At 34.4% G+C, this 17,278-nt stretch overlaps 1 long non-coding RNA gene across 1 annotated transcript; it reads left to right on the top strand.

Moving 5' to 3' along the window:
• Nucleotides 1–452: 452 nt before the first annotated feature.
• LOC141345028 (uncharacterized) lies at nt 453–9,054 on the top strand. The gene is made up of 2 exons (XR_012356899.1): nt 453–553; nt 4,341–9,054. It is a non-coding gene; the product is annotated as an uncharacterized lncRNA (long non-coding RNA).
• Nucleotides 9,055–17,278: the final 8,224 nt, after the last annotated feature.

Genomic DNA, 17,278 nt, shown 5'->3' with positions numbered 1-17,278 from the left:
AAATATTATGACTTTAATCCCATTTTCTTCGATTTAGAACATGGCACTAAAACACCATCATACTCAGATTTGATCACACAAATAAATTACATTTTATAATATATTCAAATAGAAAACAGTTATTTAAATGTAAGAAATATTTTCACATTTTTAATGCATTTTTGATTAAAACTAATTCATCCCTGGAGAGAAAAACAAACAAACTTCTGAATGACATTTTAAGCATATGAGAAAAGATACTGCAATGTTGCTGACTAAAGCAAATAACACCTTGTTTTTCTGCATCTTTTTTATCTTTTCTGTGCATGTAGCGGAAAGAGAACGAGAACGAGGATGATGATTATAATGAAAGTGTTGATTGGAACAAGCCGTTTAAAGGATGTAGGTCATCAGCTGACCCATATAGCAGGACTTGCTTATTTACTTCATCTAGTTTAATATTCCTTCTTTTCCCAGGTGCTGGTCATCTCATTCTCTCTCATTCTCATCCCAAGCCTCCAGCCCGTCTCACACAGGAGAGCCACTGATCCCGGGGACTTCAGCGCTGCGAAAGGTCAGTCCACATTAACATCAACATGAAAAGCTGCAGATAAACACCATGAAAGACTGCATTTACATCATATTATACTTCTGAATGAATTTCAGATAACTACCAAACAACTCTGTTTACTGACCCGAAGTGTCATTATATATACAGTATATATATATATATATATATAAATAAACTGCTGATTTTGATCTGTACAATACAGATGCTCCACATCAAGGCATAACCTGATTTATATTCAGGTTTTCTTTAACAGGTCAAAGTCTTATGGGAGACTGCTATGGCAAGCTGTTTGAGCTGAAAATACTGTATACTAAGTGTTACTCATCGTGAATTCATTTTGAATAGTAACAATTAAATTAGAGAGCTCTATAATCCAATTCCTACTAGTAACAATGCCAATTAGAGAGCTCTCTAAATCAATTTTTACTAGTTACAATTACAGTTAGAAACTTCTCTAAATCAATTCCAATTACAGAGCTCTCTAATTTAATTCGTATTAGTAACAATTCAAATTACAGAGCTCTCTAATTTATTTTTTACTAGTCATATGTCTCCATTGACTTCCATTCATTTTTAATTCCAGAGCTCTACAACAGAATTTTTACTAGTAAGAATTTCAATTAGAGAGCTCTACAATTAAATTTTTAGTAGTCATATGTCTCTATTGACTTCCATTCATTTTTAATTACAGAGCTCTACAACAGATTTCTTTACTAGTAAGACTTTCAATCAGAGAGATCTACAATTGAATTATTAGTAACAATTCCAATTAAACAGCTCTCTGAATCAATTTTTACTAGTAATAATTCCATTTAGAGAGCTCTCTAATTTAATTGTTACTAGTAAGAACTGAATTAGAGAGCTCTTTAATTCAGTTACAAAGTTTTGCAATTAAACATGTCTTTAAAGTGTTTTTTTACTAGTAAAAATTGAATTGTAGAGCTCTGTAAGTGCATTTTTACTAGTAAAGATTAAATTACAGAGCTCTCTAATTCTAATTGTTACTAGTAAGAATTCAGTTGTAGAGCTCTCTTATTGTAATTCTTACTAGTAATTCAAGTCAATTGTAATAAAAAAATGAATGGAAGTCAATGGAGACATATGACTAGTAAACACTAATTTGTAGAGTTCTCTAATTGGAATTGTTACTAGTAAGAATTGAATTAGAGAGGTCTCTAACTGTAATTGTAACTAGTAAAAACTGATTTAAAGAGCTCTCTAATTGGCATTGTTACTAGTAGGAACTGAATTATAGAGCTCTCTAATTGAATTGTTATAGTAACAATTGTTACTTAGTCTATTTTAGGCTAATACGGCTTGCCATATGCTGCAGCATTAAAGTGAACAGACAATTTATAGCTCGCATTTGAGCGTCGTGAGGCACTTCTGTACTTTTAGAGCAGTGACAGCAGTCAGAAAGCAATGGGGTCACAGTTGTCAGATGTTATACAATGCGTGTTTCTCACAACCACAGACGCACCAAACATTCACCAGCATTCATTTTTCATGCGGTACAACTTTTCTTCCCAACTCGTGTTTGACCTTTCTCGCACTCCGCTTGGTTTAATCTCTGACAGCGTTCGTTTCACCGTCTGCTTGCACTTAACAAAACAAGGTTACGCGGGAGATGCTGAAAACAAGTATCTTTGGGTAATGTGAAAAGTCTTAGAAACCATACATTACTGTCATTTCGAAGAAGGGGTTTTCAAACTGGGGTCAATGGAAAATTGAATAGGAACAATTAATTTTCAAGATGACTGGAAGTTAACTGTAAAGAAAAAGTGCTAAACAAATACATTTGAATTGAAAAACATTTTCTTTAGGTATCTAGAGTACTGGGGAGAAAAGGACAGTCAACTTGGTACAAAGTAAATACATTTTAATAAAATATTCATTTTAAATTTAGTTTGTTAAGTTTACATTGAAGGACAAAATATGCTAATTTCCACCACTCCCTCAGCCATTGTTTTATGAAACACTAAATAAACTTGTTAACTAATTTTCTATAATTTGATGCCAATAAAACACAACATATAATGTGCATTAAATAAATGTATAATAAATGTTTAAAAAAATTATATTGCAAAAAAAAATAAAATAAAATAATATATTGTTCGCACACAGTTTGGGTCTTTTAACATGAAGAAATGCAGTTGCTTTTATATTTTGCTTTTAAACGGTAAATATAGTGAAAAACATTATAAGAAATATAATTTATATATAATTACTATTACTACTTATATTATGTTATTTGTAAAAAAATTTATCTATCTTTTCATTTTTTATTTACTTTGGGTCTTTAAACATGAAAATTTGCAGTTACTTTTATATTTAGCTTTTAAATAGTATAGTATATAGTAAAATATAATAAATAGTAATAGTACATAGTAAAGTTAATAAATATATTTTTATTAATATTTATATTATTTCATTTTGTATAAACATTTTTATCTTTTTATTTACTATCATACTTTTCTTACACAGATTTGGGTCTTTATCCGTTTTATTTACTTATATGTTACGAAATACATTTGTATTGTTATTTACATTTAATATTGTAAAATATATATATTTATATTTTTATTTACTTATAACATTTAACTTTTTTCACAGTTTGATTCTTTCAACATGAAAAAATACAGTTGCTTTTATATTTGTTTCTAAATAGTATAGTAAAATATAATAATAAATGTATTTTTATTATTATTTTAATTTTGTATAAAATATAGTTATTATTATATATTATTATTTATATAATTTAATTTTATTAAAAAATATATTTTTATTTACTCATTATATCTTACTTTTCTCACACAGTTTGGGGCTTTACACATGAAAATATACAGTTTCTCTTATATTTTGCTTTTAAATAGTATACAAAGTAAAATATAATACATTATTTGTATTATTTGTATTATTCAATTTTGAAAAAAAAATATATATATATTTTTTTTTATTTACTTAATATTCTTACTTCTCCCACACAGTCTGGGTCTTTAAACATGAAAATATACAGTTGCTTTATAAAATAAAGTATAAAGTAAAATATAATACATTATTTGTATTATTATTTGTATTATTTATATACAAATATATATTTATCTTTTTTATCTCTTTTTATATTTACTTAATATCATACTTTTCTCACACAGTTTGGGTCTGTAAACATACAAATATACAGTTGCTTTTATATTTCAGCAAAAGGATCATCATATTTGAAGTCGATGCCATCCAAAAGTTTATGACCCCTGCTTTAAAGAACCCAGAAAACAAAACAATGATCTGAAGAACCTATAATGTCACAATCTATAACTTATTTTTATCTCCAGAGAGCCACATTACTCAACTCCAAAACACAATACAGCCAAAAATAGGTCATGATAAGAAAATTTATCCTAGAACCTCAACAAGTACAACTGAAGAACCGTATTTTCACTCAAAAATCATTTACTCATCCTCATGTTGTTCTGACCCTGAAGGCTGAGTAAATGATCACAGAGCAAACCGTAAAGAGTGCTGCATTTCTGATGGTACATTCTGTTCTTGTACATAAATTGAATACGTCAAGAACATGTTTTCATATTTATGTAATGGAACTGCTCTTGGGTGAGCATTTAATGCTATGTACATTTAAATGAAAAAACTGACAACTGATGCCACGAGTTTGAAGTCCTGGAGCCCGGAGACAGAACCCACTGAATATGCAGCAGCGATTCATTGTGTTGGAGACTGGGATGATAGAGCGACTCAGTTCAAGGTCTGTTTTTCACTCTTCCCCTCTCTCTTGCAGTTCACTCCCGGTCACTGCGCTCAGTAATGGAGGTCTACAGCATTCAGTCTGGCTACTCTGTCAACAGGGATGCAGACGTGTCCTCATCAACTCACGACAAGCTTCAGCTCAGGCCTGAGTACGCTGACATGGACCGTCTACATCACAACCACAGCTACAGAGATGGCGAGCATCACCTCAGAGATCCCATTACGGGCCACGCCGCCACACTGAGGTGGATAGCACATCCGGAGAAAGAGAGGAAGTGATGTCACAGATTGGCGCACAATGTAACAGATTTTTGACCAAGGTGTCACAACTCATTCCGGCCATAGACAGGAAGTGACTGACTGACTGGCATGCAAAGCAAGCAACCTTCTTGTATGGGTTTTGAGTTGTAGGTTTGTCTGAACAGATTATACTGCAATGACAGACTGGAATGGAAAAGTAAATAATGCAAATAATGATGCAGCAGCCTACAGTATGCAGAAAGTTACGAAAGGAGTGTAAAATGTACATATTTCCCAAACACTTTAGTTTAATTGCAAATAACATATTTTATACTAAGACTTCATTCACAAGAATTAATTGAATCAACATCTGTAAACATTTGACTACAGCATTGCAGATCATTCCAGCAAAAAATGCACACAGACAGAAAGTGAGCTTTTGATTGCTGCAATTCAGCCACTGTTTGTTTTGCTTTAACTAGGTATTTGGGTGCAGGTTTACCTGAATAGATTATACCACCATAACAGTCTGGAATCGAAAATTGAAAAACGCAAATGATGCAAAAGTTTGTACAGAAAACACACAAAAAAAAAATCTGTAAAATGTTGTAAAAAGTACATATTTCACAGACACTGTAGTTTACTTGTGAATAACGCACCTTAAAGGAACACTCCACTTTTTTTTGGAAATAGGCTCATTCTCCAACTCCCCCCGAAAAAGTTGAGTTTTACCGTTTTGAAATCCATTCAGCCGTTCTCCTGCTCTGGCGATATCACTTTTAGCATAGCTTAGCAAAGATCATTGAATCCTATGAGACCACTATATCATCGCGTTCAAAAATGACCAACGAGTTTTGATATTTGTTCTATTTAAAACTTGACTCTTCTGTAGTTATATCGTGTACTAATACCGGCGGAAAATGTAAAGCTGCGATTTTCTAGGCCGATAAGATTAGGAACTACACTCCCATTCTGGTGTAATAGTCAAGGAAGTTTGCTGTCGTAATATGGCCGAAGCAGGAGCAGTAATATCACGCAGCACCTGAAATTAGTTCCCAGCTAGGTTAGCATTTGCACATGTGCTGCGTGATATTACTGCGCCTGCTTCGACCATGTTACGGCAGCAAACTTCCTTGCTGCTATTACGCTGGAATGGGAGTGTAGTTCCTAATCCTATCGGCCAAGAAAATCGCAGCTTTACATTTTCCGCTGGTCTTAGTACACGATATAACTACAGAAGAGTCAAGTTTTCAATAGGACAAATATCGAAACTCGTTGGGCATTTTTGAACGTGATGCTATTGGTCTAATAGGATTCAACGATCTATGCTAAACTATGTTTTTTCTACTTAGACTATACCACCATAAAAAAAAAGTGCAAAACAAAAAAATAGTGTGAAATAAAGCACGCTTTGCTTTACTTGTGAATAATGCACCTTCAACAAAACACAAAAAAATTATGCAACTAACCTGGCTAACTTTGGCAAATCTAGTGACTATTTCATCCTCAAGCATTCATTGCATCAACATTTGTAAATAATTGAGTACGGCATTGCAGAACATTCTAACCAAAAGCCGGTCACAGACAGAAAGTGACTGTTTGATTGACACGCCTATCATTGTTTGTTTTGCTTATAATTAGTATTTTGGTGCCGTTTTCTCCGTGTATATTATACCGGCATAAAAGACTGGAACTGAAAAATAAATAACGCACCTTAAACAAAACTGAAAGTATTGTACAAAAATTTGATGCTAACCTGGCTAACGGACAAATTTAGTGACTATATCATCCTCAAGTATTCATTGCATCAATATTTGCGAGATAAAAATGTGCAATTCTGACTTTTTCTCGCAATTCTGATTTTTATTGTTTTATAATCTTGCAATTGCGAGTTATAACATCTGGTTTTCTTTGGGGGGAGGGGGGACTGACTGATATGTTTTTAGAATTGCAAGTTAATAGCTCACAATTCTGACTTAACTCACAAATGCATGTTATAAAGTCAGAATTGTGAGATATAAACTAGCAATTCTGAGATAAAAAGTAAGAATTGTGAGTTACTTGTGAACAATGCACCTAATTGTAGAAAGATTTGATCCAACTAACCTGGCCAACTGACAAATCTAGTGACCATTTCATCCTCAAGCATTCATTGCATCAACATTTGTGAGATAAAAACTTGGAATTCTGACTTTTTCTCGCAATTCTGTACCCTGGAAATCCAGAGGTCTCGCGAGAGCACAATTTGAATTGTCTCTGCAAAACACTCTGGCATCGAGCAATGATGCACGTTACTGTAATACGTAAGCAGTTCTGGGAACCAATCAAATCGGTGTATCTGATGTAGGCAGGCCAGAGGCGAGCTAAGCTGATGACGACAGCGCTGCGACGTCCGGAATCATTTAGTAAACATTGAAAGATGGCTACAGATGAACACCAGTTGTTTGAAACGGCTTTGGCCGCTACAATGAACGAATTAAACTTGGCTTTTCATATAAAAGTGGAACAGAAAACCACGCTGGAATCGTTCCTTTGCAAGAAGGACGTTTTTGCTGTTTTGCCAACTGGATACGGCAAGAGTTTAATCTATCAGTTAGCTCCGCTGTTGTGATTGGTCGTGGCGTTATCCAATTGCGTGCAGTGAGAGTTTCAAATGCATGCTTGGTGCCGCCCCTCGCGTTAGGCCCTTTTCATTGCTCGATGCCAGACTCTTAATCTTAATAGATTAGGGTCTGGATTTTTTCCAGGCTAGCAATTCTGACTTTTATTGTCAGAATTTTGAGTTTATAACTCGCAAGTCTGACTAAACTCACATATGCGTGTTGTAAAATCAGAATTGCTAGATGAACTAGCAATTCTGAGAAAAAAAAGTCAGAATTGTGAGTTTATATCTCGCAATTCTGACTATTTCTCAGAATTCAAGTTTGTTTATCACACAATGCGAGATATAAACTAGCGATTCTATGAAAAATGGTTAGAATTGTGAGTTTATATCTCGCAAGTCTAACTCAACTCACATATCCGTGTTGTAAAGTCAGAATTGCGAGATAAACTTGCAGTTCTGAGAAAAAAAAAGTCAGAATTGTGAGTTTATATCACGCAATTCTGACTATTTCTTAGAATTGTGAGTTTGCTTATCCGTAAAAAAAAAACTCGTACAAAGATCATACAAAGATTTGATGCAACTAACTTGATATACTTAGTTCAACTTATGGCTATTTCATCCTCAATGCATCAACATTTATGGACATAACTTAAGTTTCCAAGTGGATTAAGTGTTTAAATGGCAGAAAACCAGCATATCAGGTACAATTCGACAAACATTGAGGAAACGGTTTCTGTGCCATATGCATCAGTGAGCGAGCATGTGCATCCACAAATTTGCACGAGAGTCAAATGTTGGCCTGGTTTTTAAACGTTGCCATTGGGGAAGAGATTAATCAATGGGAATTGGCCTAACACAGCACATCACATCAAAAGCAGACGCTCCTGCCAAGCGGTGAGCGGATCGCCGTGCCAAGATCAGCTTCGCGTCGGCCGCTTGATCAACTCAGATTGATGCACAGTGCTCATCTAATTTGTGCAGAATCAAGCAGCCGCACGAGCTCAATGTACTGACCTACAAATCCATTGTTAAATTCATTAACATGAGTTCATATCCATCAAGATTTTCTCTGCATCTATCACCCTTAATATTTTTCTAAAATGTTGTTTTTGTTTAGAATTTCCCTGGAGCATTTTGACTCACGGTCAAATGCTGTTCCTTGAATGCTAAACAATTTTTACTTTTTGTTGCTCCATAAACTAAACATGCAACAAGCAGATGTGAACCCTAAAATGCTTGTGAATGTGGTAGTTTGTTCAAGCAGGTATTTGCTCTTTCCCGCTCCACCTCCGTGAACCTCCAGGCATCTGTTGCCTGACCATCAGAGTATGTGTATAATTGGACCCGTGGAGTATTGCATATCTCGAGACCCCAACGTTTATCAGGAGTGGTCAAGGGCGTGCACTGCTTTCCATTCATTAAAAAGCACCTTTCGCTCCAACATGCACCAGATTTTCAGGTGCAGCTACTGATGTCGATCCGCTTTAGAGGTGAAGGAGGGGCAGCGAGGAATAACAATTACCTGTTTCACACGAGGTCAGTGCTTTTGCATCAAAACTGCACCGCAGGCCTCGACTGGCACTAGCTCTTCTGTGTGCAGCTCTAGGAAATACAGCACAACCTTGGACAGAATGAGCAGCTTTGTTTTCTCTCTGCACAGCTCTCCTCTAGGCTTTCTTGGTGTTTTTTTTTTACATTGCAAACTGCATAATTGAAGAAGTGAATCTTTACAATGTTATTGATCAATTGGTAAACAGTAAATAGGAATTGTATTTTGCAAGACAGGTTTTAAGAATTTGATCAAATACAACTGAATGTATTTATTTCCTACTGCTTTGTATTTTTTGTACTTTGACTTGAACGACATGTTCGGTTGTAAATAAATGGCCTTAGGTGTCAATTGTGTGGGTGTTGTGTGAAAAGGTTCCATGAGATTTAATTTGAAAAGCTTATGATTGAAACATTTAGATTTGCTATCATTTTTTAATTTCATAAAAGCTAATTTTATTTGAGTCCAGCATTACCTGAGCTTTTGCAATGGGTTTTTAAAAGGTCTATTCATTATTTAGTTAAAAGATATTCATCTTTAGAGGATATTCATTCATCTTTTCTTCAGCAGAAGTACGCATCTTGTTTTATATCAGACACAAAGAACCAGACACGCAGTTTTTCCTAATAAAGGCTCCTAGTGAAAATCACGCACAATGCATTTTGATCATGTAGGAGTAGTTACATAACTATTTTACAGCGTATAATGATGTCTGAATATACACTGCCGTTCAAAAGTTTGGAATCAATTTTTTTTTAAATATGTTTCTTATGCTCATCAAGGCTGCATTTATTTATTCAAAAATTCAGAAAAAAAATGTAACTTTGTGAAATATTATTGCAATTTAATAACAGTTTTCTATTTCAATATACTTTTAAATATAATTTATTCCTGTGACCAAAGCTAAATTTTAGTATCAGTGTTGAAACTGTTGTGCTGCTTAATATATGTATTTTTTTTTTTTGGAACCTGTAATACTTTTTTCTTTGATTCTTTGATGAATAAAAAGTAAACAAAATAAGAGCATTTATTCAAAACAGAAAGTCTTTAATATCACTTTTTATCCATTTAACACATCCATGCTGAATAAAAGTATTATTTCTTAAAAAAAATATACTGACCCCAAACTTTTGATTAGTAGTGTATATTGTAACACAATTTTATTTTTGGTTCTTTTTGACTTTTTATTGATTCAAAAATCTTGAAAAAAAGTTATCACAGGTCCCAAAAAATATTTTCAACATTGATATAAATCAGCATATTAGATATATAAATATATAAATCAGCATATTAGAATGATTTCTAAAGGATCAAGTGACACTGAAGACTGGAGTAATGGCTGATGAAAATTCAGCGCTGCACCACAGAAATAAATTTGATTTTAAAGTATATTAAATTGGGAAAACAATTTAAAAAATTGCAATAATATTTCAGATTATTACTTTTTTTCTGTATTTTTGATCAATTAAATACAGCCTTGATGAGCATAAGAGACTCCATAAAAAAATAAAAAAATAAAAATCTGTATCTGAATATGACAAATACTGTTTTAAACTATTTTCACTTGTAAACTGGGTTTGATCTGTGCATATTTGTCTCCTGATTCAGGCAAGATTACTTTTTAACTGGAGAAACAACATTATGGATCAGTATGAGTGAAGGTCTAAAGTTAAAAAAAAAATCTTAATGATGGATCTGTTTCTTAGAAACGCATAGCTATTCACTTCACAAGATGTTAATTGATGGACTGGAGTGGTGTGGATTACTTGTGGATTATTGTGATGTTTTTATCAGCTGTTTGGACTCTCATTCTGACGGCACCCATTCACTGCAGTGGATCCATTGGCTGAAGTGATGGAATGCTAAATTTCTCCAAATCTGTTCCCATGAAGAAACAAACTCATACATCTGGGAGGTTTTGGCTTATTTGTGTAGCATTAAACCAATATTTTCAATTATCATTCTTAGGTACCATAAAAATGCCCAGTGATTAACAACATAAAGTGGCTCATTCCGTGTCAATTCAACCAGAGGTTCCCGGCTCAAATTTTCGATTTTCTAATATTTTTTTCTGAAGAAAGACTGACATGTATAGTGATGAAAGCAAAAATATTAAATGTCATGGATGTATATTTACTGAGTAATGCACTATTTTGTAGAGGGGGGGGTCAAAATGTCAATTTTCACCTGATTCAGAGCCAAATTACAATGGGGTAAAAATGACTATTGAAAGATGGCAGCATCATAATGTTATTTTTACACAGAGGTTGGTAGCTCTATTAGTGAAATCTGTTAACTTTACCAATCTATGCTGCATTACGTGCCAATGGTAACCATTCAAAAATGGGGAAACAGCACTTTTCTTTGGAGTAAGTATTTACTCCACAGTTTGCATGCCTGTAAATCAAGAAGTATAACAGATATTTTAATGCGCTTTTAGATACTGGGTCTTAACAAGCTTTCCTTTCGACATCTTAATTTTTAGGGTCCTATATGGTTTGGTTCCAGAGATATTGGAATCTCAATATGGCTCCATGTACAGTTTCTTTCTTCAGCAAAAACTTTTCTTAGCAAGCTCAAAAATTTGAGCCAGGGAAATTTCTGAAATTTGGTTGATTTGAAACGGAATGACCCATGTGTAATATATATTAATTATTATCTAGTTCTATTTTAATTCAATTAGGATCCTTTAGATTTAATATGATCTTAATTGGTAGATTCACATTCCTCAGGATATATTGACTAGTTGTCTGTGCACATCAGGGTTCAAATGCACTAAATGTTCGAGAAGACAATCCCCGACTGAATATCTCTGAATCTGTACAGTGGAAGCCAGTTGTCCTGGAATGAACTCAATTAACGCATCACTCACCTTGAGGGAAAGTCGATTGACCCTCCACCTCTAAACATGATCAATCACTGTCTCTCAGAGCTCAGGGCGAGTATGTTCTGGATTACTGACTCTTTCTCAAAGAGCCGCATTGAATCACTGCCTACTGTGATCTCTCTCTTTCTAACACTGCGTGAAGTCTGAATCCTGACCCATTTTTACATGCAAATGTTAATGGCCAGCAAACTCAAGAAAACTCAGGCACCATCTCACTCACACTACTCAAAAAACGTATCATGTTTTAAACGTAAAGTTAAAGTTTAAACTTAAAAACCACTTTGACCTATAAAAACTTGGAGTATGAATTTAGATTGTTTTATTAAAAGTGCACACATAATTATTAGAGGAAAAGCAAAAACTGAAATTTTAATAAATTGTTTCACATGTGTTCCAATTAGTTTGCTTTAACCAGAAAAGGCAGTTTCACTAACAAGCCAAGCACAGGCTTAGGGGTTTATTTCTGAGGGTAAGATTATTTTTTAAAAAGTTTGAGTATAGACAAACTTTCAAAGCCTTGGCTATAAAAAGCTATTGAACATTTCCACCATCACTGACTATGAAAAAAAGACAGCAGTTATGCAACACAAGGTGACCCACATACCATATGTTGTTACAATGGGGACCTGCTGCTTATTCAGACTCGTTGAGAAGAAAGCCTTCAAAGATTATTTTAAAATATGAAACACTTTATAAGAGTATAAAAACCTTCAATAAAATGCATATATTGCCAGCAATAGATTTTTGGTGACTCTTACAAAACATGTCTGGGTCATTTTTCCAACAACTAAAAGTGGTGGCCAAAATGATTAGAACACTAGTATGTTCACCAGATATAAAAATGCTTTTAAGTTAGTGTTGGGCGATATGCTCAATTTTCATATCGCCCTATCGTCAGCCTGAGAGATCGCCGATACACGATACTATCGTGCTAATTTAATTAATTATCTATGTACTAAATTCCTTATTCGTTTTGTAAAGGTAGACTTTCTTTTGGCATATGATTAAGTTGTGCGTGTACAGAGCGCTATCTGCCGGAGTTGTTCAAGTTACTTTCGGTTTCATTCTCTGCTATCTTCAGTGAGTGAGTTGTAAATGTGCGTGCCAGAATGTAAATGAATGAATCTTTCTTTACCCGTCATATTGCGAGTATGTTACCGCTGTATGTCTGACCGTTGTCATCAGGTGATGTCGTAGTTCAGTTCATATTGAATGCGGAGAAGTGATGCGCGTGTAATTCACGTGCGTATTTTTAGCGCCATCTGATCGCATCGTAATTCTAATTAACGCCTATAGACGTTACTGAGATAAATGTTTATGTTTACTATATACACACTGATTATGATACATCGTAATTAATTCAGCCTGAACCAGGTTTTACTACCTCTGTTATCCTAATGACTGCAATGCTAATATAATATAACACTCCCTTTAGAATCTACCACCGTACTGTATGATGAAAATCTCCCATTTTCACTGCACGAGGTGCGTTAAGGCGCTGTGGCCTCTCTATGCGTGTGTTTATACCGCGGCAAGTTTCTGAAGCATCCTAGAACAGACTCTCTGTGCTGCATTGCTAAAGTTAAGTTCTTTGTTGACGGATAAAAATAATAATCGTCTAACTATCGTCAAAGGCATCAGCAACAGGCGATATCTCTGACTATCGTCGATACACGATACTATCGTCTATCGGCACAACCCTATTTTAAGTCAGTTATTTCTATCTTTTGCTGTAGTGTGTCAATAGGAAATAGGAGTTAACCCTTAAAGACCTAGAACATTTTTGGGGCACCTGAGGCACCTGTATATTTCTTTGTTTTTTCAGACCTATTCTAGCAGTCAGCATCAATTGTCATATATCATTATAAACATAAGAACTTGAACTTTATGTCTAGCTAATTTAAAATTACAAATTTCCTTTTGTTTTCTCTAAAAATTAGTGAATTTCCAGAATTTTAGGAAAAAACGCTACCAACAATTGGGTGTTTTTTACTGTGTACTCAAACAAAAACTCCTGAAGTTTAGATTTTTTTCTTTAAAAATTTGTATTTAGGTGTTTTACACTTCCAAATAAAATTTTGTCTATATATAACATTCCCCAAGCAAGTTATAGCCAATTATTACAATATTATTTAGGTGCTTTTCAGTGAAAAACAGGCCCATTTCGTTTATTGACAATATAGATCTGTCCAAAAACGTTTCAGGGGTAAAGTCATTGCAGAAACAGTGTTAAATAATAGCAAAACACAGTAAAAAATAATTTACTATTTCATAAATATATTCTTAATCCAAAAGATGAACAATAAACACAAATAGTGTAGAAAGTAGCACAAGAAAAAATGCACAAACTGTCTTGTGCAACAAAAAAATAAATAAACAATCCAAATTATTCACAAACTACACACAAAATGAGAGAGAAATATACAGAGTGCAACCGAAAAAATAGTACAAATAATCTTTAAAAACTATATAATAATTAGTTACATAATATAACAACCAAATAGATGGATCTGCTGGCTGTAGTCTGCGTCGGAATCTATTTTACCGGGACATCGCCTAGTGACCGAAAACCCACATTCCAGTGCTTTATCCGATATCTACTGTTGTTTCATCCTTGTTTTTGGTTTGTTTTATGTCAAAGGGCTCTGTCGTGAGTATTTCTGTACATTTTCAAAGAATGCTGTCATGCAAATGTGTTATTTTGCGTTTGTTTTCATGCACGCAAGACGCACTTTGCTTTCACTTTGCATCTGTTCAGATCTGCAAAGAAACATACTAATCGGTGGTTCAAAAGACCAAAACCTATGTTTATTGGTTGAATAGATTACAGTTTGAACCAATCGGGGCACAGGGGTGGGACTAAGCATCAACAATCGTTCCTGTTTGGCTCAGAGGACCAAAACGTGTTGATTTCATCTGACGAATCAGTGCTGAGGAAATGTGATGACGTAATCACGCTTACTACGGAGCCTCTGAATATCCAAATGAGACAAATGCGATATCACTGAAAAGAGCAGACTCTGTACTTTACGAGACTTTTTAAAGCATTCAAATTGGATTAGCGATTCAAAAGTTATTAAACATTCAAGATCAATAGTTATTTTTAGCCGCCGGCGGCTGTCTCGGTCTTTGAGGGTTAACATTTCCAAACATTCATTTTGCCATTAATTGTAACAATCCAGGAATCACAGACAGTGCTCCAGATAAATATTTGATCTCATCATCTTCTAGCCTGAACAAACTGAGACAGACTAAATCCACAAGAATCTGTCTCAAAGATGCTTCAAGATACCTGCAAAGCTACCTGACAAACAACACACCTACGGTAGGGCAAAATCTGCTTTAAACTTAAAGGATGGTCACACCAAATGTTAATTCAATTTAGTTAATAGAAATTTACTGATACAATTTTTTATTTATGACATTATTTTTGACAGCATCCTCGTTTTACAGCATTTTTACACAAGTGTCTAAAACTTTTAACAGTACTGCAGCTTTGCAGGTAGGTCTCTTGAAGCATCTTGGAGACATTGCCACAGTTCTTCTAGATTTAGTCTGTCTCAGTTTGTTAGACTGGATGATGATTAGATCAGATCTCTATGTGGAGCACTGGCTGTTGTCAGACTCCTTGTGCAAACAAAAATCACTGGATTATTACAATTAATGGCAAAATGAATGTTCAGAAATGTAAACTGATATTTCCTATTGACACACTACAGCAAAAGATAGAAATAACTGACTTAAAACCATTTTTTAGCAGGTAAAAATACTAGTGTTCTAATATTTTTTTAATACTTTCTTGGTTCTAAACTAACCAAATTTAAATAATGAACGAACAAACATCATAAACCATCTTCCGAACCCTGATTTTACCCTCAAAAATCACTGTGGTAAACATGCAATCATTATTTATATTTCAGAGCTGTCGGGACAGATTTCCTGGGAAATTGCATACTTTCCCCATTTGTCTGTGCATATTTACATAATTTCTGTACATAGAGGAGTCCTATGCATCAAAGTAGCTTGAATCAACAACTACTTACCTCAAAACAAAGTGACAGAACTAATAAATTATGACATTAGCTGTGCATTAAGGAGATTCACAAAACAATCTTTATGTTGGCAATAACGCCATCTCTAAACCAGCTAAAATTTTTGTCTATAAATAGCTTTGCCAATTATAGAGGGTTTGCATTTATGCAATGCAGATGCGCAGTCATATTGGCAATACTCAGATGTAAACAACAGCATGGATTGCATGGTTAATGTACTACTGAATATGTTGTTCTGCTAATTTATGCTGTCTAAACCATGGGAGAAATGTGTGGAAGCTGCTAAATCATATAGAGAAGGACTTAGTAAAGCAGGAAAGGGCACGATATTTTGACAAACTTAAGTTAAAAGGTGATAAAGATACATACAAGCAGTATTAATTAAGATATTAGCCTAATATTTCACCTACCTGTCTGGAAATTATTGAAACAAACACAAATGTTGTCAGGATTCTTGCTCTGGAAATCCTGGTTCAGTTTGGCCAACCACAAAGGCCTTTTGTTCCTCAGACAGTTTTTGCACTCTTCTCCTTGATTTGTTATAACATTTGGCAGTCTATGGTACTCCATGTTTTTCCCAGTCTGTCCAATAAGTACAGCCCAAAACATGACAATAATTGTCCATTTTCAGCAGTAATAATCAGCAAAATATGCAAGTTTCGTTTGGTTCAGTGGCTTTGTTTACATTCAGTCCTGCCAGTATGGTCGATTGATGACTCTTCCTGAAAACGATCTATATATGCAGTGGAAGTAGCTTGAATTTTCACAAAACAATGTTTGTTGTAGTAACAATGCCATCTCTAAACCAAGCTACAATGTAAGTTTATTAGCATATAAATTGCTTTGCCAATTAAAGTTTCCAGACTTATCTGATATGAAAGTTTGGTGTTGCCAAACATTTGTAACATAATTTGAAAACAACTGCTTTCAAAAAGTCAAAGCAACAATGGCATATCAGCTGCTTACCTGTTCATAAGGCATATTTTCAGTCATTCTTTTTTTTATTGTAGAGTTTTGATGTTTTGACATTCGCTTCAAGTCGTCAGATTCATCCGCGCACAACAGCGGAGCCGCAGCACAACTCACGTAACAACCAAAACAATGTTCCTCCGCAGATTACTTGTAGTTGCTTCAACCGCTAGAGCAGAGGTCTCAAACTCAATTCCTGGAGGGCCGCAGCTCCAGCTCACACCTGCTTGGAGTTTCTAGTAATCCTGAAGACCTTGATTAGCTGGATCAGGTGTGTTTGATTAGGGTTGGAGCGAAAATGTGCAGAGCTTGAGACCAGTGCGCTAGAGGGACAAAAAGTTACATAATAATAGCCTTTAATAAAGAAAAATTATACTCTCAGTCATAATAATTACAATCATTATGTGGCAAATTAATAGTTATTCCCCCATCAGACGCATTAGAGAATTATTTTTTGTCCTTGCATACGTAAGTATAATTCAAACCAAAAATAAAATAAAAGGTAAAATAAAACAAGTTAATAGACGTGCTTTATGTCAGCTACGCTGTACAATTTCTACAGTAGGTATTTGTGAAATATAGGCCTACATTTATTCATTTAGCAGATGTTTTTATCCAAATCTGTTCGTCTATTATGCAGCTTCTTCCGGTTAAATAAAAATAAACT

The sequence above is a fragment of the Garra rufa genome, chromosome 10 (genome assembly GCF_049309525.1).
Source record: "Garra rufa chromosome 10, GarRuf1.0, whole genome shotgun sequence".
Taxonomy (NCBI): domain Eukaryota; kingdom Metazoa; phylum Chordata; class Actinopteri; order Cypriniformes; family Cyprinidae; genus Garra; species Garra rufa.
Note: the sequence above shows the minus strand (reverse complement) of the source record. Positions and strands in the feature narration are given on the sequence as shown.